We start from the raw sequence: 26,254 nt of genomic DNA, 5'->3' as shown, positions 1-26,254 counted from the left end.
CAGGACGGTGGGGACGCCTCCCCTGGTGCTCCAGAGGGTATGGAGAAGGGAAACTGCCCTGATGAAGGAAAGCTGATCTTTGACTCAAGTGAATTTTTACTCACAGGAGACTGGGTTCAACAAACAGAGTCTGCTTTAAATGAGAAGAGAGTGAGTCATCTCATTTGCAAGTTTAAGTTTCTTTTCTAGAAGATCATGATGCAAACATTTAGAAGACAAAATAGCTTTTTTAGTTTTTGCATATCTGAGTCATTGTGTAAACGTTACCTTTATCAGTGTTGGGTCAACTGAATTACACCCAGGTCCTCCCACCCCTGTTGTTTAGAGACAGGCAAGGTGTGCACACCTGACTTATTTTTCAGTCAGTATTTCTAGAACAAATACCGGGTGCTGGCTCCAGGGCCGTGGCTGGAACTGACTGGCCGGGGCCCTGCCCGGAGCAACTGCTGATCTTTGGAGGAGAGGGAAGGGCTGGCCATTCTCCTGTGAGGGTAAGGATTTGTCGCTGTTGTTCATTGCACTCCGTGGCCACTGGGAGGTACCTTCTGCCCACTATATGAGGAGTTAGTACCATCCTACGCATTGGGCAACATGGGACAGTGCTGAGTTAAAACTCCAATTTCATATCATTTCCTCTGCTCAAAGTTTCCCAACACCCACTGCTTTCTGAATCATTCCGACTTGCACTTGTTGGTCATTGTTGGCCCAGCAAATATTTACTGCACCGGGCTTTGCAGGCACTCTCTTAGTCGCTGGAAATACGGAGATAGAGGAGGCCCTGTCCCATTCAGTTGTTGACTGTCTGTTGGAGGCCAGGAATAAAGCAATGGGCCCGGAGATAGGAGCGCGGCGCGCTCTGCCTGGGTTGTGTGGTGGGGAGAAGGCAGCCTGCCCGTGCGTGGTGCAGAGTGTGCACCGCACAAGTGTGCCAGGCCGGAGGTACTGAGTGCCCTTTGCTCCCCGAGGGCTGTGTCCCTCCATCTGCTGGTCTGCGCCTTTCCCAGAGGGATCGACTCTGACTTTGCATGAAGGCGCTGTGAAACCTGATAAGCGGTCCTAAGAGAAGAGGGGGTTTGAACTGAGTTTAAAAGACTGGATAGGAGTTGGGCTAAAGAAGGAAGTGGAGAGCCTTGAAAGCAGAGGGACAGTGAGGGTGGACCTCCCGGAGACTGAAGGAGAGGGGGTGTATTTCAGGAACAGCACACAGCTGGTAAAAGAGACCATGGAGGGCGTTCTGGGATATTACAGCACAAGGGCGGGGGGAGCAGAGGCCATCCAGGAGGGAGCAGGTGTGCTGAGAAGTTTGCCATTTGTCCTGGAGCTTTGGGGAGCCTTGCAGGATTTTAAGTATCACCAAATCAATATATTTCATGTGCACTCATTGTTCCTGGCCAGCCTTCTCTTCCCTACTGGCTTCTCTGTTTTTCTGACTCACGCTTTCCTTCCTGCCCTGGCCACACACTTTGGTATTTAATTCTCGTCTGCCTTGTTCATGATCTATCCATTTCCTGGGAAATCTTTCTCTCCCTTCATCTCTCACCAGCTTACAGCTTTGCAACAGCGAGGGCTAGGCTTTATACTGCAGAAAAACCTCTCTTTCAGCGGCATTCCTCAACGTACGGTGCATGCGCCATCTGTACTGAATGAGGTGATTTTAAATAGCATGCTAACAAATATATTCCTTTTATATATTTATTTTTAGAGTATAATGTTTTATGAATACAAGGTCTGGCAGAAGTAAGGCCTGCGTGAGTGTGGTTGGTACGGTAATAATGTGGGTGTGATAATTTATAGTTTTAATTTGAACATTTCACCTAAAATGTCATAGGGTGTGTTTGAGTGTGATATTGTTATGTTACAGAATTACATGCTTATGATTGTATAGTAAAAGATTTTATAATAAAAAGGGGCTATGTTTGTGCTGGACCCTGTATATTTAATATATTTATTTTACTGTGTAGTAAGAAGAAAGTACCCCTACACACCAAATCTCTGCTTCCACTGGTGTGTCTGTGTAGGATGAGGCTGAAACAAGGTTTAAGAATTAGTTGATATAAAGAAAAATATAGTGGTGGCTCACAGACACAGAAAAATGGCAAAGGCGGTGCACGAATGAGGTTTATCATCGAGCCCAGCCTCGTACCTGCCAGGGAGGGCTTCACAAATGGCTGTTGTTGGGAAACTGACTTGATTTTAACAAGTTTAGTGCTACATATTCAGGGTTGTTTGTGTAAAAGTAGCAGTCAGTGTAGGAACTTGGAAGGAGGCAAAGGAGAGAAAGAGGAAGGGAGGAAGGGAAGGGTGGGAGGGAACAGTGCCAGCTGTGGGCCTCAAGCCTGAAGACCTCTCAAGGGTCCCTCCTGCTGGGTTGGGGGACAAAGAGATGGCCTCAGAGTCTGGTGTGCTAAGGGGATCACCTGGTGGCCAGGAAGAGGTTGGAGTTTCATTGCTAAGAGATGAGAAGGTTACTGAGCATAGGAGGCAGAACTGCCTCATCATCTGCTGGTCTTCCTCTCCCCGAAGATGCCCTGTTTCATCCTCGGTGGTAACTCTGCCTCCACTCTCCCCTCCCTACACACACACACACACACACACACACACACACACACACACACGTGCGTGTGCAATACCAGGTTGTGATGTCAAATACATTTCTCCCTGAGATGTCTGTTCCAAAAACTGAAAGCACTGCACTAGACCACCACTCTTTGTCCACTCTGTGACAAGTTTATTCTTCCATTCATCTGTTTGTTCACCCCACTTACCAAATGCCTTTTACGTGCCGGGTCCGGAGCTCAGGCATCGCCAGATCTGGACTCAGTGTCCCCAGATTCTGAACTGAATGTCACCATCTGCCGTGCACCTCTTTCGGTGTGAATTCATTCTGCACTCTCTCCTTTCATGCCCTACATCACTACTGTCGCTTCCCTGAATTACACACGCTGTCCTTTGTGTTAGGGGCCTTCGCAAAACTCTGCTCGTCTCTCTTTCCTGTCTTTGAGCTGCTGATGCTTCAGCTAAAGAACCCTTCCCTTATCCTCAAAGACTGGCTTTGGTTCTTGAAGTGATTTTATTTTATTTTTAATGTTTTTTTGGAGGCAGTAAATTCACAGATATTTTTATTTTATTGCTATGATCTGAATCCTGGATGTGATTTCTTTCTGTGCGTTAATTAGTTCATAACAATAAACGTAAGACTTTTGGAGAAAACAGTCAAAGATAAATGCTAAGTTAAATACATAACAAAATCTTGATAAGTATCAGTTAATTCTAAAAAATAGCCTAAAATAAAAAATCATTTTGAACATGATATATCATAGCTTAAGTATTTTAATTTGAAACAGATAAATCTCCGTTCACTTGCCATTTCTGTGGAATAAATTGGTCTACAGATTGGAATTTATTAGGAGTGACTCAAATTTTTAATACTCACATTTGATTTATGGTCCAATTAATCAACATCTCTGTCCTCACTCTTATGATAAAAGAACCTGAGAAACACTATACCCACCACCTTACATATTCTTATCTGATAGGGTCCACCTAGCATTCAAAATTTTTCACAGAAGCGCAGCACCAACCAATCAGAACAGAGCAAGGCCCTGGAGGCCTTCTGCGGGGCCCAGGCCCGGGGGTGGACGCCAGCGGCTCTGCAGAGAGCTCATGTTCTGCGGCAGTGCTGGGACTGGCTGGACACCAGCCGCAGTGCTAACCTACCTCCTAATCCACACCCTCGTCCCTTGTAAAGAAAACTTTATTGTTATTACTGTTTTTACAGGCCTTGGTTATTTAGAGCTACGAAAGTGTTAGAAAAAGTTGTTGCTTCTTGCATCCCAGCCCTTCTTTCTGTATTTAGTTTTCTTTTTTTTTTTTTTTTTACCAAAAGAATACGTTATTCTTTAGAAATTATTTTCAAGTAGGATATACCGTCTTCCTCTTTTCGCCTGATGCGGATCTGCAGTGTGGTGTCGGCAGCGGAGAACATGTTTTTGTGCTGCAGAGCCTCAACGTAGTGTTCCAGTTTGGTACGAGGGTAAAGCACAGATAAATGTTTGTAAGCATGTGCTATTCACAAAATACTTTCGGTGCCTTCGCAGGGACTTGGCGTTTTGGACACGGAAGCGACATTACTCACTGAATCATACTAAAGGTTAGGACGCTGAGTCTGGGTTTTAGGAAATGTAGTTCTTTAGTATTACAGCAAATGTAGTTACAACTATTGGCGATTAATGTTTAGAAATCGGAAGTGTGAGGAGCTGTATACAGTTTTCATTCCTACTGCTGTTTAATGGGACTTTTGCCCTCACTTTATCCATGGAAATTATTGTACGTGCTATTTGTATCTTTCATATAAATGCTTAAAAGGTTGTAGAGGGGAGAAATATACTTTTCTTGATACCTGCTGTATGTTATGCACCAGCATACATATTATGTAGGGCTACTTTTGCGCTACAACAGCAGAATTTAGTAGTCTCAACAGAGATTGTATGGCCCGCAAAGCTTGAAAAATGTTTATCATCAGACCTTCTATAGGAAAAGCTTGCCAACCCATAATATAAGTGATAATTTCTTTGTTTTACATGTAATGAACAGAGGTCAGTTTAATTTCACAAAGTCACAAATAGGAAGAGACGAAGTCTGGATTTGAACTCAGTTACACCTGGTTCCATTGCTCATTCTTTTTCCGTACCATATAGTAAAATATGTTACTGCTATGTTTAATTAATTTTAAAACATGAAATTTTAACATACTAACATCTCTGGAACTGGAATGCATTCTTTCCTTCATGGTGCAATTGATGGCCTGTTAGAATGGATGGTATAAATATATTCCAATTTAAAATAAACTAGTTGAAATCACAGTCATCTAGACTTCTTTAGCTCAACTGTCTTTCAGAAGTAAAAACAAAATTAAGGCACTTAGAAGCAAAATAAGAGAGTTCACCACTCATATATCCTACTTGAAAAAATTACTGAAGAGTAATAATTTTTGTTGGTGATTTTAAAATAAGGCTGCAAATTCTCTGACACTTGCTCCCTAGAGAGCCGGGAGCTGTGTCACCCCCAAGGGTAGCCAAGGCTGTCCCGTCTGCTCCAAGCCACAGAGCGTGGTGGAAGTGAGCCTCTGTGACTTCTAAAGCTGGGCCATAAAAGGTCACGCAACACTCACCTTATTTGCGGGAATGCCTGCTTTTGGAGCCCTGAGCTGCCATGTAAGAAATCCAAGTACCCGAGGCCACCATGCTGGAGAAGCCAGGTGGAGGTAGGTGCTTCAGTGGCAGTCTCTGCTGGACCCAGCCTCCAAGCCATCCCTGCCAAGGGGCCACGCACGGGATCGGACTGTCTTGTACCCTCCAGACCAGCCCACCCCCAAAATGGGAACCAATGAGTGACGTTGGTCGGTGCTCTGAGTATCAGAAGAGCCCCCCAGCTGACCCTGCCTGCATCTGTGACCTACAAAACCAGGAGCTACAATAGAACGGTGGTGTCGAAGCCACCACGTTTTTGGGGGGCCTGTTTTGTAGTGTGATAGGTAACTGCAACAGTTTTCTTTATCTTTGTTTCCGTAGCATTGTATTCTGTCCCTTGCCGAGCTTATTGTGCTGTAGCTTCCTTTCCCGGTATCTACCTCTCTGTCTCTTTCTGGTAGGAAATATGAGGCCAGGAATAACATTTTACTAGCTGTTGTATTTCTAATATCTAGCAATAGTTTTATTAAAAATATGAACCTAATAATCATTTTTGTAAATTTGGGATGAAATGGAACAGATCTGATCACAGTAAGGTGTCCATATAACCATGCTTGCCTATGCCATAGTGACTGATGTTATTATTAATAAAGTCCCCTTTTATGCGCAGGTTTAAAGGCTGAATTACATAGGCACCCTAATTAGAGGGCTCTTGGTGGGATTGGGGAAGGACTCTGAACAGTACCTGAATGATGCATTAGGGTTTGGATCTGGCTCTAGTTGAATAAGAAAGTTGAATTTTCAGACGAGAAACTTTAAAGAGTGGCTTATGACTTCTGTCACCATTATATTTTGATTATGTGCCCTATAATTAGAAGTTAAAAATGCTAATGCATATTAATACTTGATTGATTTGATTACTTATCCTAATTACACTTTGATCCCTTTTGATAAATATATTGACTCACATTTTATTTACTTCACAGAATTCTTTGTTTAACTGTGCTTTGATAATATCTGATTACATCTTAATATTTGATTGCTTTGAGTAGCTCTTGTTTGAACCACCGAGACGTTGGATCATGTTACCGCTGATGTACCTACCAGTGGTTATGAACATACATTTTGCAGTGAAACACGCCTGACTATGATATTTCCTGCCACTCACCACTGTGTGACATTTGGTAGGTTACTTAACTTCTCTGGTCTTTAGTTTCCTCATCTGTAAAATGGAGATAGTAATAAAAGTTACTCATAAGGGTGCCAGGTAGATTAAATGAGATGACGTATACTATTAGTGTATTCCGGCTGGCCCTGACTGGCGTTCTAGATAATTCTAACTTGTAGGTGACATTCCCTACTGCCACCCAAATACCTATTTGCATGAACTGACATGCATTAAGCCTTTTTGGGTTGATGTTGCTTCTGCAGGGGGCTTAAGGGGAAGGGAGGGATAGTTTTAGGTACGTTGCTGGTGAGCATGAGAAGGGAGGAAGAACCAAGGGGATGGCATGGTGTGGGCCCCATCTGTCCATTCCAGTGACCAGGTGCCGGTTCTCACTGGGAAGAGGGCCTGACTGCAGGGCCGGTGGGATGGAGATGCCTAGCTGGCCCCAGGGCTGCCCTGGCTTCAGGGGCGGGGTGTCTGGTCTAGTTCATCCAGAGGGACCCTGAGAGCTGCTCAGAGGAGCCAAGAGAGAGAGGGCCTTGTGCCCACTGGTTTGAGATCCAGTAGAGAGAGGGAGAGACAGAAAAAGAGAGAGGGAGGGAGAGAAACAGTTGAACTACTTGTGGGTGTGTGAAAGATTCTGCCACTCTTGGCACAAGAAAGGCTCTTTTGGGGCCTAGGAAGACACCCCCACCCCACCCACGCACCTACCCACTATGCTGTGGCATTCTGCCCTGGATGCCAGGGTGCCTGGGGGGAGAGACCTGTGTCTGGCATCTCAGCCATCTCGTGGAGTCAGAGACAAAGTGTGCATGTACGTTGGAGGGAGGGGACGTGGAGCGAGTGTGCGCAGAATGGGGGAGTGCCTTTTCGTTCCTTTAATAGCCAGAAATCATGGGCTCTGGGTGCTCTGCCAACACTGTCCGTGCTCTCTCCCTTCGAATGGTCACCACATCCCTGGGACGACAACCACTAGTACTTTTATCATGCCCCTTTTGCAGATGGGAAACAGAGGCAGAGCGGGATTGAGTAACGTCCCCCAGTGCTACAGCAACTAACTGGCAGAGCCAGGATCTGTGTCCAGGTTGTCGGGTGCCAGAGCCACTGCTCCCAGCCCCTACCCCACATGGCGTCCTCAGCGGGGAAAGTGGGCGTCCTGCCCGCCCCGCCCCAACCCTACCCACCCGACCTGTGGGGAGCCCGGGACTGGGGAGGAGCTGAATTCCCACAGGGGCTTGGGATCCAAAAACTCACTGGCATCTGGGCAGCTGTGCTAAGGGGACCACATGTCTTCCCTCAGCTTGGGGACACTGTGTTTTTGGGTGGTCAGCACAACTGCTCAGGACCTGGCCGGTGCTTAGGCCTCAGTTGAGGGGCTGTCTTTTCAGGGATATGGGTGATTGGCCCAGCAGCGCTTTCCTTCAGTCAGGTGTTTAGAGACGAGAACGTGGAAACCTCCCAAGCGCTCCAGTGCCCTCCTGGGGAGCTTGTGCTCTTCTGTGACCCGGCCTGAGGCCCACAGGGCACCAGCAGGGACTGGGAATGGGGAATGGTCCTCTGGCATTGGGCCATCAGCTGGGGTCACTGGCCGCTTTCCAGAAGATCCGAAGGCCCTGGCAAAGTGCGCAGCCGTGACCAGCCACGGGCCGTGTGCACGGAACGCCAGAGTGACCACCCTGGACGTGTTTCAGGCTTCAAGGACACGTTTACAGACTCACACACGAGGAACACAGACTAGCAAGCACCTCCCTTCCTTCCTTCACGGGAAACCATTTACCTATGTCCTTGACGCTGGGATGTTAGCTTTCTTTTCTGTCATTCTACTTTAAACTTTCTGAGTATATATAGTATTATTTTTAATACATTTAGGATCTTCAAAATTAAAATGTTGTTTTTCTCCTTTATTTACAATGTTACACACTTTTTGTCATGCAAGGATTAAAAAGAAAACAAACCTTGGCAAAAATGCTAACAGGTCTGTGGGTGATACAATTATGGTTTTTTTTTAATTTTCTTCTCTATTTTTCTCAGTAAGCATGTTGTGCTTTTATAATATGAAAAGAAGTGGATTTTGTCCGTATGAATGGTTTTTTCCTTAGGTTTGTGATTATTTGTCTCTTTTTGTGCAGTTATATCTATCAGACAACTTTTATTTTGAGTATTCATGATATTTTTTGTAGTCATGGTATTTTTTTGCTTGTCCTTCATTCACACCCTGAAGTCCCGCTGTGGCTGACCCGTCAGCTGAGAGGGAGGCAGAGCAATGACTGAAAGTGCCGCCCCAGCCAATTCGCGTCCGTCCAAGAGTTGAGTGGAAAGAGCTTTGCACTGGGAGCCTGAGGGTGAGATCTGGTTCTGCCGCCCCACGCGGAGCACCTCGGTCTCCAGGTGTGGTAGTCCACCACTCCTTCCCGGACCAGCCTTCAGTGAGTCGCTGGTGCCTTCAGGAAGTCAATGGGGACATGGGCAACAAGGAACCCGCAGCTGACTTCGTTGGACCATACCGTTGTAATTACCTGGATATCCTGGTCGTTCGAAGTCAGTCTGAGGACAGCTCTTCCTGCCGCAGAGCAAAGGCAGAAAACGCAAGCAGTGGTGATCTGGCAGGGTTTCCCGACAGTGGTGTTCAGAGTGATATGTTTAAGGGACCGAGGGGCGTAGACAGGCTAGGGAGCCAGGAGGACAGCCTGGGGGCTGCGGGCAAAGGTGTCAAAGCGGACACCAGCCCATCGCGGGCGGATGATGTGTGGGGACGAGAAGAAAAATCACAAAGAGGCAGCCTGCAATGTCCCAGCTGTGGGGAGCACGAAGTCGTGGGTGTCCAGCTCCTCCCTGGCGGTGCCCGGCGGTAGCCACCCAATAACAGGCGCTCTCTGTATTCTGTGACAGTTGACTAATAAATTCTGTTTTTCTTTCATTTAGCTGTAAGTTTAAAGTAAATATTGATATTTTCCAAGATATAAAGCCAGTCACTCATCACAAGGCATTTCAACAAAACCAAACAGTTTGGTGCCCTAGACTTACAGAGGTTTCTGCTAATTGGATAAAAAGATGAGGTCTGTGCTTTTTCATTTGCCTGATTAATTACTGCTATGAAACCCTTGAAAACAGACATGGCCTGTAAGTGGTATCTGTTGTTTAATCGAGCACAGATGTTTTTAGAAACCTTTTAAATAGGCCTGGAGAGTTACTCTTAAGTAAAATGAATCATGGAACTCCATGTTTTAAAAGTGACTGTACCACGCCAGCAAAAAAGCAAGTTTTGCTAGTGTTCCAGCAACGGTCACTGTAGTTGGGGTTTGTCCTAAGTCCACCAGCATCAAGATGCAGTGCGAAGTTAATGGTAGAAATGGCGTCCCCATCCACCCAGGGGTCTAGGCTAAATACTCAGTCATCCACAGCTTTTCCTGTCCCTGTGCTTCCTTCCCTGGTCCATGCTGTGTCCACGTTCATCTCCTAAGTATCTCTCTCTCTGTTTCCTTTGTCTGTTCCCACCACCACCACCTTGGTTAAGGCAACTCTATTAGTTGGGCTTGACATGTGTGTACATGCCATTGAGTCGGCTCTGACTCCTGGTGACCCTGTGACTGAGCGAGGTCCCCAGTGTCCTGTCCTCGGCAGCCCTGCTCTGCTCCTGCAGACTCCTGCCTATGGCTTTTTTCATGGCATCAATTCACCTCCTATTTGGTCTTCCTCTTTTCCTGCTGCCTTCTGTTTTCCTAGCATTATTCTTTTTTTCCCAAAGAACCCTGCCTTCCCAGGAGGTGCCCAAAGTAGGACAGCTGCAGCTTTGTCATTTTGGGCTCCAGTGATGTTCCAGGCATAATGTGCGCTAGGACCCGCTTGTTCGTCTTTCTGGTGGTTCATCTGTAGCGCTCTCCTCTGACTCCACACTTCAAATGAAACAACGTTTTCCTATCAGTCTTCTTACACCCTCCAACTTTTGCATCTGTATGGTACTAATTTCACCCCAGATGGTTTGGAAAAAAGAGTTTAATGGGGGGACTATTTTGGGGGTGTTGGCAGGGCCAAGGAAACAAGGAGAGAGAGGCACACAGAGAGCAGGAACACTGGTCCACCAATACCTCTCATTGGCTGAGGGACCGTGGGGGACATCGTGTTCCCAGAGCCCAGCAAGAGTGAGGGAGGCAGCTGTGTCAAGGAAGGGATATGGAAGGGAGCGGTGGCAGGCTAGCTTCCCAGCCTCCGGAACTGTGAGAAATACTTTCCTGTGGCTTGTGGGCCACCCAGAACCTTAGAGTTCACTTTTAAGTCATATGGTTCTATGGGCAAATGTATAAGGTCATTTATCTACCATTACAGTATCATATGGAATAGTTTCACTGCCCTAAAAATCCCCTCTGCTTCACCTTTTCATTCCTCCCTCCCTCTCTCTGGACACTTGACAACCACTGATTTTTTTCTTGTCTCCATAGTTTTGCCTTTTCCAGAATGTCGTAGAGTTGGAATTACTATTGAGTAGCCTTTTCAGACTGGCTTCTTTCACTTAGTCATATGCATTTAAGGTTCATCCATGTGTTTTCATGGCTTAATAACTCATTTCTTTTTATTGCTGATAATATCCCATTGTATGGAGGTACCACACTTTGTTTATTCATATATGTTGAAGGGTTTGATTGCTTCAGTTGGAGCAATTATGGGAAAAAATGTTCTATAAAACTAAATCTAATAAAATAATCTGTAACAAATATTATCTTGGCAGTAGTGTATTGAAATTTATATATTCATTTCCCCCAATCTTTTCAAGTATGTCAGATTACACAAGGTGTCCTGCAGTGAAAACATTTTTATAATTAGTATAATGTGTATAAATAGGGGTTGACATATAAGTCCTAAGATATTCTTTTTAGAAGATATCACAACCATTGAGAAAGTGAGTGACTAATACCAGGGTACAATCTTTATGCAAGTCTGATAGTTTCTAATTCGTTACATTTAAGAAAATTGCAACAGGATTTAATTGGGTTTTCAATGGATAGGACTTTTAAACTCAGCTTTGATAACCGCTAACTCTGTGATTTTTGCATTTACCTCAGAAGAAGTTCAAAGAATCAAAGGACACGGCTATAACCAAATTCTTTCCATTCCCATTAACTTACATTTAAGGGCACAATTTCTTAGCTCATATCTCTCTTATAAACAAGGCAAAAATAAATAGAATTGAAAAAAATCTCATGATGTTTTTAAAAATGTATTTTATTCTAGTCCACCCATGTGTCAAAATTCACTCGGTAGGTGCCTCTCTCTCTCCCTCCACTCTCCCCGTCTCCTGGTCTCCTGATATGCTTGCTGTCCGTCTGGGCTGTTTGGGCAATCAGGCCACTGAGCAACCACGCCCTTGCGTTTGCTGGGAACCTGGTTGTCTGGCCAAAAAGATCTCCTCCTAGAACAGGGCTACTCAAAGATGCAGCGTCACCATCACCTGGAGTCTGTTCAAAATACAAGTTCTTGGGCCCCTCCGCAGGCTGTGACTCAGAACCTCTGGAGCTGGTGGCCAGGTACCCTTGTTAACATACCCCCGCCCCACACCGCTGGCGGTTCTGAAACATGCTGAGGTTTGAGAACACTGTCCCAGAGGCCACCCTGTTTCTTTTAGAGTTTGGTCATTACCCTGAGGACTTGGCTGAACTGCAGTGCAGGGATTGGGCTTTGTTTTCAAGCCTCTCTTGATGGCCATACCTTTGGCTTGATCTTTGTCTCCAGGCCATCTCGTATTTGAGACCTTTATTGACTGGAACGTCTGGGAAAAAGTCCTACTTTCCAGCCCGGCCAGTTCTGGGCTTTCTCATGTATCCCGAGTCCTGCTTGCCAGCAGGCCAGTTCCTCCCCGGTGGTTTTGTATCGCATGCAGCCGAGAGCAGCTGCCAGTTGTGAGCTTCTGCCTCCCAATCTTCTTGCCCAAGTCTCAGGTTCATTAGGTACATTTCCTATCTTCCAAGTTACCTCAGGTGACAGTTTTACCGGATGTTTTACTGCTGTATAACAATGTCCCAGTCTCTGTAGCGGTTTCCTTGCTATGGTTTTTCAGCCTCTGTCTGCCATCAAGGCCCAAAGCCAATAGCGTATATTTTAAGATTGTATTGCAGTACCGATTTCTGTGAAGGTTTGATGTTGCTGTATAACAAACTGCTCCAGAACTCAGAGATGTAACCCAATACTTATCGCTGCTCACAGGTCCATAGGTTGATGAGGCTTTGGCTAATAGCTGGGCCGGCTCAGTGGCTCTGCCTCTCGCTGCCGACCAGTGGGTCTACTGCATGGGCCTCACGTCTCCTTTGGACCAATGAAAGAGCCAGGGCATGTTTTTCTCTTAGAGGTTGCGGGGGTGCAAGAAGGTGTGTGGAAATATGTGACACTTGTTAAGTCCTAGGCTCAGAACTGGCATGCTATCACTTCTGCCCACACGCCACTGGCGAAAGCAAGTCACATGGGCAACCAAAGCCAACGAACACCCATGATAAAGCCACGGCCAGAGCGTGGATGCAGGGAGCATTAGAGAACTGAGGACAATACTTCAATCTGACATCTAGGATAAAAATAGGAATTTCTCCTATGTGTTGACATACCTTAAAAAAATTATCCTCCCAGAGCAGTTGTGTCATTGTTTTTTATTTCTTTCTACCAGCAATTAGGCTAAGCTCCAGCAGAGCGGGAGTCATATCACCATTGTGCCTCCAGACCTCAGACAGTGCCTGGCGCAAAGTAGATGCTCACTGAATACTTGTGGAACAAGCAAATGGCTAGAGAGGTGAACGAGTCTTTTTCCAACAGGCAGTTTGCCAATGTAGGTCTGCAGAGACCAGAAATTAAGTACTGATTTGAAACCTCATCTGGATGTTGAATTTGAACCTTCAAGATTTTCATCAGTATGTCTTCTTAGGAAAACGAAAACTCACTTTTGCATTTGAACTTCATAGGAGCAAAGTGACGCTTAGCATGTGGAAAGTACCATAAATCGAAAAAGAGCAATAAAAGAAAAAAAAAGAATGTAACCAAAGGGAAATGTTGAGAGGAAAGAGCTGATGAAATACCTGTGTGGGTTTTCATGCTACTTACTTTCTTTTTCTCAAATTCTTCCTTTAAAAAAGGATGAATGAGGGAGTGTAAGTAGCTGTCTCAGGGGCGCCCAGCCTGTCACTGCTGGTTTTGCAATCAGAGCCAAGAATCAGCTGGGAAGGGGGCCGGTAACACCTCCCCGTGAAGTCTGGTTGGCAGGCTGAGTCCAACCTCGGGGAGCCACGTGGGACAGCGTGGTGTCTGGTGAACCTGTCCACACCGTCCTCCCATCTGTGCCTGCCCCCTGGCTTTGCTGCAGATAACAGGCCTAATGTTTCTCCCCTTCAAAACCCACTCCTCTCTGTCTACTCCCTCAGCATTTTGCTGTTATGAACATGTTGCAGGGGGAGGGGGGGACTGGGGCTGAAAGGAGAGAGAAATAGTTAAGTTCCACCTGACTTAAAACCTTTGAAAATCAGAGGACCCCTCCATCAGGACAGCCTGAGCCTTCCCTGCTTTTCGGTACGAGCCCTTCGTGCAGCCTGTCTCCTGGTTTTGTCACGCTGTGCCTTCGCCAGTCTGCCCTTCCCTGCCACGCTCAACAGGCCCTCCCCGTCCAGCCTTCACAGGGGAAACCTCTTAAAGAACACCGGCAAGGGGGCGGTCCTCATGTGGGATCCGATTCCAGCTATGGTGCTTGCTTGCTGCATCTCCTTGGGGAGTTCTTCCGCCTCTCTTGAGTGCTATTTCTCTCATTTGTAACCTGGGAAGAGCAGAATACTATGGGGAGGTTAGACATAGTGCACAACTTTTAAAAAAAGAGACCCATTCAAAGGCTTTGCCTTTTCTTTCCTCAAACTTCTCGGGCAGGATTTGCCATCTTGTGTGGTCGTATGTTATTCCATGGACTTATTCTTGCCCAACCCACCAGGTTAAATTTCCTGTGAGTAGAAATCATTGATTGTATTATTTCTTTCGTGTCCTTTACAGCACTTACTGCGTGGTAGGTATGATCGATTGTGTTATCTTGGTGAAATCTTGGCTTTTTTAAAAACCAACCTTCTAGAAATGTTGTACAACATACCATTTTTGTAAAGTTTCTGGTGTTTGAGGATACAGGATAGAATTTCAGAGGTCTTTTTTAGAGTGCTTTATGCTGATATGTGACGTCAGAGTTAAGAAAAACGTTTAAGGAGCCTGTGGTTCTGACACATAGAGTTTGTTTATTTGAAACATTTTTATTTAGTGCCTACTGTACACCTGGCTGGTTGTTCCATGTTCTGACCTGATGAACGAGAGGTGGGGGGCTTGGGGTGGAGGATCAAACAAACAGGCAAAGCACACTCTGCCTACACAGAGCTTATATTCAAGTGGTTTTTGGTACTGGAAGATAGAGCAATATTTCTTGCACTTTTATTAAGAAGGAATCACAGAGAGATTGAGTTTCCTAAAGAAAAGGATTTCAAATCTAGATTTATTTGATCGAAAAGACATTTTGCTCTTTGCACAATATGACACCGTCCCTGCAAGGACAGGAGTGGAGAAGCTGGTTTGGGGCAGGGTGACGATGATGGGGGAGTGCCGGAGGCGAAGGCAGGGTGAGCTGCAAAGCCCGGTGTCACTGTTGGCAGGAATGTAAATGGTGCAGCTGCTGTGGGAAACAGCACAGAGGGCTCTCAAAAAAATTCAACGTAGAATTAACATACGATTTAGCAATTCCACCTCTGAATACAGCCAAGGGAATCGAAAGCAGGAACTTGAACAGATTTTTGTATATGAATGTTCATACCAACATAATTCACAATAGGGAAAAGGTGGAAGCAAATCAAATGTTCATCGATGGATGAATGGTTAAAAGTGATGTGGTGTATACACACAGTTCAGCCTTAAAAAGGTAGGAAATTCTGACATATGCTATGCCGTGGATGAATCTTGAGGGCGTTATACTAAGTGAAATAAGCCAGTCACAGAAAGACTGATGTTTTATGATTCTACTTATATGAGGTACATACAGCAATCAAATTCATAGAGGCAAACAGTAGAGGCAGTTCTTGGTGGTTGCCAGGAATTCCAGTGTGGAGTGTGGGGAGAGAAGAATGGGGAGTTATTATTTAATGGGTGCAGAGTTTCAGCTGGGGATGATGTAAAGAATTCTGGAAATGGATGGTGGTGATATTATCAGGAGACCCAAGTCAAGGAGCTTCCCCTCCTGGGTTCTTGCCTTGCTCACAAGAGAAGAATCCAGGTGAGAGACAAACACATACAGTGGAACTGAGATAGCACATTTATTTATGAAGCACGCGTGAGCAGGAAACTACAGGCTGGCACCCAGCTGGTCTGAATGCCCCATGTATAGAGGAAATAAAGTCGTTAGTAACTGTGTTCTACACACTTGAGCACCTGGCTACAAGTGGGCACTCAGCTAATCTGAGGGCGCTCACTTTTGGGGCTCAGGGGTTATATACTTTTGTCAGATTCTAGATTTCCCCTGCTCCTCCCTCTCTCCACACCTTGGGATCAACACACAGTTTTAAAGGTTTTATTTCCCAGCTAGTGGAGACGATGCACACAGAATTTCAAGGACTGCCCCCTCCCCCTGCTGCCCCCCTGCCACCCCCCATACACTATCATAGTTTTGCCTGTGATGTTCGGAACTCCTGGCAATCTTACTGGTCCCGACTCAGGACTGCTGGGTCAACAAGTGAGACATGTCTCCCTTTTTTTTTGTTTCTAGCCTCCTGTTTTAAGTTCTTTATTAGATTGTAGGGGCAGGGCCCTGCTTCAGTTCCCCTCCAGCCGCCCATTCCTGGCTGCTACCTAACAGTGATGAGTGCACAACAATGGGAAAGGGATTTGATGCCACCAGACTGTACACTTAAAAATGGCTAAGATGGTAAATTTTATGCTATGTGTATTTTATCACAATTTTAAAAAAGAAAAGGAAACCCTGAAGAAGCTCTGGGAGATGTGTCCTTCAGACCTAGGAATTATGGGAGTAGTAGTTCATCCTTTTCTTCTCCCTGTGCATGGGCTGTGCAGAGACCATGGCTGCAAAGATCGCGTCTGAGCCCTGGTGGTTGGTGTCAAACTCAGTTGGGAGAAATGTTTTGCCTCCTGGCCTCTGCCCATTCACAAGAAGAAATGGCTCCCTTTCCCCTCCTGGATCCTGGTGTCAGTGGAACCAGCTCAGGCTCCATGCTCCACAGTGGAACAACGTTCAGGAGTGGCGAGGTGGGGGCGGGTGGGGGTGATGAGAAGCTGTTCATCTGGCAGCTGCCTTTCTCTGCAACAGTGTAGAAATGCTCCTTTGCTCCCTGCTGTGGGCTCAGAGCACTCCCACAGGTCGTCCTGCCCCTGTGTGGGATAAGGCCTGTCAGCGAGAAAAGGAACAGATGTGCTGAGGGAGGAGACAGGGCTTCTGTGAAAGGTTAGGCCCCCAGCCTTTCCAGGGACCCCATGCAGGTCGCCCAGAATCTACACACCTCCCAGGCAGTCCCTGAAACCACGGCTTCAGAGCCCACCAGGGCTTGAGTCTCCTCAGTTTTCTCTCAAGATAAGGGGTTTGTGGGGCTTAGAATGAGGGGGTGCTTGGGATGAACTGACTCTTTGGAATCAATGACCAGGGCTGAGATTCGAGCTGACTGCTTGGCCCAGGGGAAAAGCGAGCTTCCCTGGGCTGTGTTTCAGAAGGTCTGAGAAAGCATAGGGCCTCTGCTTCTGTAGGCGCCAATTCTTGCCCTCTAGGAGTGAAGAGAGCTCTTGACAACTGATGGACGTATTCCAACAGTAACACATATTCACACTGCCATAGCAGCTTGTCCCAGGCTGATGCACATTTTATTTAACCAACCCTTCCCCTGCACTCCCTAAGTACTTCACAACTGTTAACTCCTATAATCGTTCTAAAAACCCAGTGAGGTATCTATCCCTCTGTATAGTTGAGGAAGCGGAGGCACAGAGAGGTTAAGGAACTTGCTCAAGGTGACTAAGCTTCTAGAAGGTAGAGCCAGGCAATTTGGTGTCAAATCTAGTCTCCCAACCACCACTCTGGACTACCCTTTCCCGTGGTCTACCAGACAGACCTGGGAGCAAAGACCAGGGAAGTCCAGCAAAAGGCCTTCTGTGGCTCTGCCTTTAGGAGCTGCAACTTTGGATGTCATCTGGCAGGTGGCTGTGCGAAATCAGCCACAACTTGAGCACTGAAGGCTCACTTTTCAGAGGCTCAATATGCTCTTAGTCCTTCTGAGATAAAGGGGGCCAGCACATTCTAATTTGGTCACTCTTTGGGGGAGCAAACACCCGAGCATCTCAGAATTGGGGCCTTGTATATGCAGGGGTGCATGGCATGGAGTCTAGCACAGACCTGAAACACCAGCCCCCAGCTAGCAAACACGTGATTAATGCTCATTAAAGGGATTGGCTACTCATAGGGGTTCCTTGATTTCTTGCAGGAGCTGCATGATAATGATGGAAAGAATACAAGTTTGGGAGATAGAGGCCCAGCTGTGTGACCTTGAGTAAGTGGCTTTATCTCTCCAAGCCGAGTTTCCTTGTTGTGGAATGGAGCTGCCGAGACCTTCTCACAGGGTGTTCATTCACAGTGAATGACATAATATATGGCTGATGTGATGATCAGATGGCCCTCAGAGAGAGGTGACACTCCCGGAGGACACACAACAGGCGGGTTGGGCATCTGGGGATGTGATCTGGGGTGGGAACTTGCCCATCCGAGCAGAAGACCAGCCCCTCAGCTAGGTGTTGCAGCTCATTCAGGGACTTAGAAGTCAGCCACTTTTGGGTTCAGCTTCTAGCTCTGTCACTTACTAGCCGCATGACAGATAATCCTCTAAACTTTCTACATTCAGTTCATCGTTAATAAAGTTGGCATATTAACACATATCTCTTAGCACTGTAAAAATTTTATGAAATAATGACTGTAGAGGGTGTTAAAAATGCACCCCCCCCCCCCAGAGTCTGTAGCTTCATCTGTAGTGGAGCAGTAACAATATCCGTCTCTAAAGCTTACAGCAGAAAACGCCAATTCCATGCCTGTTGTGCCTATTATTTTTAGCCAGAAACCTTGCTGAGTCACAAAAAGAGGGAAGTGGACCACAGCGACTGGACCTTGTACTAGCAGCCAAACAATGGGGGAGGTTCTCCAGGTTCCCCTTTGTTAAGGTGATTCCTATGTGTCAACGGCATGTGCTTAACTTTTGTACTGGGGCTTGGGCCCTGGCATTTGAAGAAGACAAAACCGAGCAAGTCTTTCTTCCCTTCTCTCTGTAAAATCACTTCTTAAAAACGTCCTCCAGTTTTGACCCAACTGTGGGGCACTTTTGTTCCATTAACACGGGGATCTCTAGAGGGTCTACAAATAGGTTTAGAGTGGGGTGCATTGACCCCCAAAACCATTTTGCATCTCTCCAGGGAGGGAGAGGGTCTGCAGCAGTGGCTAAGCCCCGGGACCCCACCTCGCCCACTGGGGTTCAGGAACACTGCTCTGCGAGAAGATGGGTGCAGAGATGCCGCTCCCCTGGGCACCCCTCACAGTTTATTTCTGCAAACGGGTGGGAGGCAGATTTCTCTAGAACTTTTCCTACTTTCTTTAACACAGAAGTTGTAGCCATAAAAAGAAGAAAAAGATCGACATCTTTTGTGCAGTTTCTTTCCCCCAAGTATTTATTTTTGCTCTCAGGGGAGGAAGTCCCGTGTTTTGGGCCCATCGCTGGGCCTACCCACAGAGTGGGTAAACTTGCCTTTTCTAGAAGATCTTTGTCCTTAAAACCCTTGATGATGAATGTTGTCATTAAAAGTCCACAGCTGAGCAGAAGCCCTCCTGGACTCTTGAGTTATTGAGCCTTTCTGCCTCTGGGAGGTGGTTGCTGGTGAGGTAGCTCTGGGTGACCCTCTGAACTTCCCTTCCTACCGCAAACAGCCTTACCCAACACGCACCAGCTCCAGGGGCCAGAAGCCTAGCTGCGCCATCGAAGGAGATTTCTTCTCATTAAGCTTTAGAGGGTCCTAATTTGTGACTTTTAAAGTAATTTGGCCCCAGATAAGCACCATAGACTGGTTGGCTCTCTTTGGAATTTGTTTCCCATAAATCCAGTTCAGCTAAGGCGAACCTCAACTTGGACTTGACGGAGCATGTGTTTAGTTATGTCGGGCTGGAGGCACTAAATTGGGCCACATTGTCACTTTTCTTTGGTAATATAAACAAGCTCACAGACTGCTCAGCTCTTGTCAGTGACTGTAATCGGTCAAGTCTGCTCGCTGAGCTATAACTCAGAAGGAAAAAGTCCGATAACTCAGTCTGAGCTTCACCTTTCATGAGCCATCAGTTCATACATCACCCATGACATGAAAGGGGCCTCGTTCCCACAGCGCTATCCCCAGAAGGGTTTTCCTGGTGTTAAGTTCTTAAAAATAGCATCTGTGCTGAGGACATTAGTCTCTAAAATTGTACCCAAGTGCCAATGATTCTGCTAAATCAGCCTCGCGGGATAATTCCTCAGGGCTCCTATTGCTTATTTAGGCCAGAGTGACTATTCAGGAAAGTAATATTTTGCAGGTCAATATTTTATTGCTCAATCAAGCCTACGATAGGCACTACACCTTGAACACTGGTCAACAGCGGTTTAGAGGGTATAGGTTCACCTGCTTGTCGTTTAGACCGTTACTCATTCAACACATATTTATTGAACATCTTCTCTGTGCCAGGCACAACATCAGACATGGGGCTAAAACAGAGAGGAGGATGGCAAGGCTCTTGGTCTTCTGAAGTTTATATTCATAGGGAGACAATAGACCAAGTAAACCTATAAAATAATTGTGGATAGTAGCACTGTGAAGGAACTAGCGAGAATGATGTAAGGAAGAGTCACGAAGACGGGGGTGGTCATGGAACCTCTCACAATTGAGACATTCCAGCCAAGCCTGAAGGAGGAGAGGGGGCCCCTGGGCCAGAGGGGAGAACTGAGCCAGCCAAGGCCTGTTCCTCGGCTGGTCAACCATTGCTCTTGCTTCTTTATCCACCAGCTCGTTGGAGACTTGAACTTTTTTTTCACTTGAACTATTGCTTCAAACTAGCTAGATGTGATGTGTGAAGACCCAGAGTTTTACCCTGAGTAACTGAGCAGTTGTAGAGAAGAATCTCCTCCCGCAGACCCTGGGCTGGAGCCCAGGGGTTGGGGCGGGGGCGGGGTGTGTTCTGTCTGCAGGAAGAGTGAACCTGGATCACCCCTGCCCGAGTCACCACAGCCCTGGGAGAACACCAAGAAGGAACTGTGTTGACTCACGGCCTCCCAGTGGAGAAATTACTTCCTGGTTGTAAATTAGTCACCAGGGGGGGTTGGCTTTCCTTCCAGAGGTCAGGCGTGCTGTTTAGTGCCCTGATTCCTGACTTTGGGAGAACTGGGACGCCCTAATGTCATTTGTTAGAGTTCATGATTACCTCACCCTCTGAAAGTGCTAGGAGGCTCGTGCTTGTTTTAAGCATTGAACTAAATAGAAAATTCACTTCACTTTGAGGAGTTTTGAGGAATGGATGAAGTCCCAGGTGTTGCAAAGCCTTTGCGAGGAACTAAATAATTCAGTGATTTCGTCTGGGACCCTAATAGCCAGAAAGAATAACTATTTTCTTAAGATGCTTATTAGGTCAGGAAGGGAGGTAATCTAATTACCTGAGACAAGGCAAACCCTGAAGAAAAGAGAAGTGCGAGGCTTACATTTGGACATCTGTTTGGGTAAAACGCTGGGTAATCTGCCTCACCTCTGAGAAGCAAAGACAGTTCATGGGTTTGCCTTTGTGACTCGCGAGCGGTCCAGAGCTGCTGCTCTCCGCCCACAGCCCCTGTCCTTCCATCTGCGGACCCGGAGGTGCTGAGGCTTCTGCCCCCACTCCTTTGCTCTGCCTGTCACGGCATTTCCAGGGAGATGCTCGGTGAAACAGTCGCTGTTAAGGGTTGCACTGTATTCCCTAAAAAAGATGTTGAAGTCCTAACTCCCAGTACCTGTGACAGTGTGACCTTATTTGGAAATAGGGTCATTGCAAAGATCCAGTTAAGGCCATTCACTCAGGCCTTAATTTAATTTGACTGTGTCCTTATAAAAAAGAGAAATTTGGACAGAGAGATGTGCACAGAGGGAGGGCTCTGTGAAGACGCAGGGAGAACGCCAGCTACAGGCCAAGGGGCCTGCAGGCGCCAGGAGCTGGGAGAGACACAGAGCAGACTCTCCCTCGCAGCCCTCAGAAGGAACCAACCCTGCCGACACCTTGATTTTTGACGTCCGGTGTCCAGACTCCAATAAGTTGCCATTGCTTTAGGTCACCCAGCACTGTGTAACAGAAGCCCTAGGAAACTAATACACTCACCATGCATTTTCTCAGTAGATGTAATGTAAACACATACCTGGTACAAGAGACTTCCTAGACCTGCCTTTACCTTGGCTTCAGAGGGCCCTGAAACTCAAAAGTCTCTGTCATCATTGCCCTCATAGTCATTACCACTATTTATTCTGTGCCAAGCCCTGTATCAGGTGCTTTGCTTCCATTATTTCATTTTTTCCTTAGAAGGGGAGGTATCAATATATCCATTTTACAGTAGAGTAAAATGAGATCACCTATCTGACTAATGATGGGACTTGAGTTTTAACTATTATCATGGGGGTCCAGGAAGCTGGCGCTCAGGCCTTTGAATGGCCGGAGCAACCAGTTGGACTGAAATACACTTCCTTGTGGGTAGAGGAGACTTAGAGGATTGGCCTAGAAGGCTATCCTCCAAATATAAGGTTATGTTTTTGGAAAAGTATGCTCTGAGTTTCATGTCACTGGCTTGCTAGCAAATCTTTGAAACATGTTCATAGTGAGTTTACTTATAGGTTGCCTGAGTCATTAAGTTGAAATGTTACATTACTTATAACAACTATTCAGATTTTTTACTAAAAAATGCAGATGTGTGCTATACGTTTTGCTAAATAATGTCAAAAGATTTAAAACATATCTCCCTCCCCCTTCCATGCTGGGTGAAGTGACCTGTTAATGTGGCTATTTGATTACAGATTAGCAGGATGGGAACTAAATATTGTCAGAAGTGAAGTGAGAAAAACTTATATTTCACTATAGGTGATAACTTTTACAGACTAAAAATAGGGATAACAAGTGAGACAGGTCCCAAGAAATCAAATCATTATACTTCTTGGACTGATGAAGATAGCCTTCTTCATTCCCTTTTCTCCCCATAAACATTTGATTCAGAATAAGGGATATAATCATGGTAAACAAGTATACAGAATACGTTTTTCAAAAATACAAACCCTTAACCCCATAACTAGAATTAGTTGAGAAAATTGTAATCATAAAGTTGGTTTATATGGTGATTAGTTATAAAAGTCAGTTATAGATAATCAAGAGACTGACTTTCTCATTTTCTTCTTGGTCAACACATTTTCTGAGATACTGTATTAATCAGACCTCAGTGGCATACAAGCTCAGAAGTTTAATCAAACTTGCTTAAAAGGTGGCGACGCAAGGGAGTGGGATGAGTTAAGTACCCTAAATGAAAAGTCAAACGCAATATCTATTAAATCAACAAAGATAGATCTATGAACCTAGATTATAGCCATTCTCACTTATTGCTAATGAAAATGCGGTGTGAATGTAAATCTAAATTTCATAATTCTCTGTATGTTATCTTTTGTTTATAAGAGTTTGAAATCACCCAATGGCAGCTTAAAGATAGACTGTCAATTTTGTGTTGTTTTTTTATTACCATAAATGTTGTTGGTTGCTTTCAAATGTCTGAAGAGTAATGTTTACATTTGAAAAATGTTTTAATTTGCTTATGAAAGATATTTTATCTTTCAATGTTAGGAAGCATGCAAAGTGGTACAAACTTAACTGAATAATTCTAGCACTACCAAATAAAACAAATCCATTATATCCCAGAGAGTAATCTAAAATACAATCATAGAATGAGAGGCATGTGCAAAGACCAAGAATGTAACTGCCTTTTCACTTTTTTCTCTCCAGACCATTGAGTAAGACAGTGCTGAGGGTTGTGTCTCGTGTGTGTGTTTGTGTATTTTGTTGTTCTTTTTTCTATTTTTGCTTCATGATCCTGTAACATTCCTAAAGGATGCTAAGTGAACACAGCACCAGCATGGCAGGAGAACATAGTTGGAAACATCTATAGACAGAAGCCAGCAGTTGGAGCACCAACTACCACTTCTTAGCTTAGCTCTGCGACCTGGAGCGAGTCATTGAACTACCCCTGCAAAATGCGGGTGAGGGTATCAACCCCCCCGTTTGGTTGTTGTGAATATCCAATGAGATTATGTTTGAGAAAGTGCTTTGTAAAGTGGGAAATACTGAACAAATACTACTTGCGACTACTGGTCAACTTGCAATGGAGAATGATTCTCTGCTCTTCACTCCCATGGGGTTCTTAGTACCTCCTTTGGGACCACTAACTTCTGGGAGCCAGTGCAAGGCGTGCCCAAGCATGGAAATGATCTCATCATTACCCACCATAGAAACTGTGGGAAAGCACCAAGGCATTCGAGAACACATTTGTAGTAACCATTTCTGGGCTTCTTGTCAAGTTGAAAACTCACGTCAAAAGGCCTATGCTTCACCATGCTGGTTTTTTCTCACTCTTCCTAGCACCTAAAAAGGATCATATAGTTCTAATTAGGCCTAGAGAGGCCAACAAAAGAAATGTGTTTCCAAGAGGTTTGCACTTATGAACTGCAAGCGGTAGGCTACTGTGTATTTTAATAGATTCAGAGAGACAATTAAGATTACTTTAGTTATGGTTTTGGAAAACAGTCTGGGCAGCATTCAACGGAGTGTGTAGCTTTTCTCTGTCAAAAACCAAACTGAAATGACATTTTTGGAATCACTCACTTCTTTAAAAGCAACCAAGCACCTGAAAACACTCAGTGAATTGGAAGAAAGTTGTACAAAGTTTTGCGATCCTCAGGAGACAAACAAAAGTTTGGAAGAAAGTGTAGCTGCCAAACTGCAGGAACAGACAGTTCAGCAGGAAGGGAGCGGAGTGGCCTGCAGCGTGTGGAAAGCCGTTCGCTCTCATGGAACAAAGACACGTCCGCCCGAACAACAACCAAATGGCATTGACAGAGACAGAAGTGCCTCTCAATGCTCAGGGTGAGCCAGGCTCTGTAAAATGGGCAGGCCTGCGCTCTGTGGGAGAGAGGGGGCGGATGTAAATCAGTACAATCTTTTTTAGATAGCAATTTGTCAAGGTCCAAAGTAAAACTTTACATTTGGAACCGCTTCGAGGAATTTGTTCTAACAAATTTATCATCGAGTTAGAAGAACTATGAGTGAAGGTATTCCCTGCCATCTTGTTCATATTAAGGAAAATTAGAAAAACCCAAATGTTCAATAATAGGGGAATGCTTAAGTACATGGAGGCCTAGCCATCCGTTGTGGACTGCATGTTCACCAGCCCCTCCCCCTTCACATGTTGAAACTCTAGCCCAGTAGAATGGTGTCGGCAGATGGGGCCTGTGGGAGGTAATCGGGTCATGATGGGATTATATATGCCCTTCTAAGAAGACGACAGCAGTCTGTAAAACATGGCGTAGGTCTTCACTAGGACCCGACCATGCTGGTGTTCTGCCCTTGGACTTCCAGCCTCCAGAACTGCGATAAATAAATGTTTGTTGTTTAAGTTGCCCAGCCTAGGGGGTTCTGTTAGAGCAGTCCGAACAGTCTAAGACAACATACAAAATATTACTCAGTCTTTAAACTAGATTATTTTGAAATTTACTTGATAACATCAGCAATTTTATTCTGTACTGTAAATTATAATAAAGGAGGATGAACAACTACACACCATATGTAATAACTATCTGGGAAATCTATGTAGAGGAAAAAATGAAAGAAAATGTAATAAAACATTAATAATAGTTACCACTGTTAGATGAGGATATGCATGGTTTCTATTTTTCTTTGCATACTTTTGTACTTTAAAAATTATATATAATTTAAAAAATAAAATTATATGTAATTGACACATGTTATTATTTTAATAATTGATAAAATGTTATGTTAAAAAGAGTAAATATTTCACGTAGCATAATGCTCTCCAGTTCCATCCATGCCATTGCAAAGGGTATAAGCTCCTTCTTTCTCTCTGCTGCATAGAATTCCATTGTGTAAATGTACCATAGTTTTTGGACCCACTCATTTGCTGATGGGCACTTAGGTTGCTTCCAGTACTTGGCTATTGTAAATTGCGCTGCTATGAACATTGGGGTGCATAGGTTCTTTTGGATTGGTGTTTCAGGGTTCTTAGGGTATAATCCCTTCTACGCAGTGGAGAGAAAGAAGGAGCTTATATCCTTTGCAATGGCATGGATGAAACTGGAGAGAATTATGCTAAGTGAAATAAGCCAGGCAGTGAGGGACAAATACCATATCATCTCACCTTTAACTGGAACACAATCAACAAAAGAAAAAAGCAAACAAAATAAAACCAGAGACATTGAAAGAACAATGTAACAATAGCCAGAGGGGAGTGGGGTGGGGATAGTGGGGAGAGGGGTCTACAGGAGTTACTACTATAAAGGACACAAGGACAAAATCAAGGGGGAGGGTAGAGGTGGGGGAGGGAGGTGGGACTGGCTGGGGTGGGGTGGAGGGATGGGGAGAAAATGCAGACAATGTAACTGAATAAAAATAAAAAAATTTAAAAAACAGAGTAAATATTCAGTGTTTTAAAAATTTCAGCTGAGCCAGCTGGACCTGAAAATGGAGGCTGCACCTGCCTGGCGAGGAGGGCCAGCCCAGCCCCTGCTTGTTTGTCGGAGAGGGCCCCAGCTAAGGCAGGACAGGTGTCATCACCATGAACAC

The 26,254-nt window shown here is 45.3% G+C and overlaps 1 long non-coding RNA gene across 1 annotated transcript; it reads left to right on the top strand.

Annotated features, from left to right (window-relative positions):
• The first annotated feature begins 385 nt into the window (after positions 1-385).
• On the top strand, positions 386-26,254 carry LOC123477997 (uncharacterized). Its single transcript, XR_006653090.1, has 3 exons — positions 386-491; positions 17,826-17,891; positions 26,132-26,254. It is a non-coding gene; the product is annotated as an uncharacterized lncRNA (long non-coding RNA).

This window comes from Desmodus rotundus, chromosome 4, assembly GCF_022682495.2.
Source record: "Desmodus rotundus isolate HL8 chromosome 4, HLdesRot8A.1, whole genome shotgun sequence".
Lineage (NCBI taxonomy): Eukaryota > Metazoa > Chordata > Mammalia > Chiroptera > Phyllostomidae > Desmodus > Desmodus rotundus.
The sequence above is the reverse complement of the archived record's forward strand: the minus strand, read 5'-3'. Positions and strand labels throughout refer to the sequence as shown.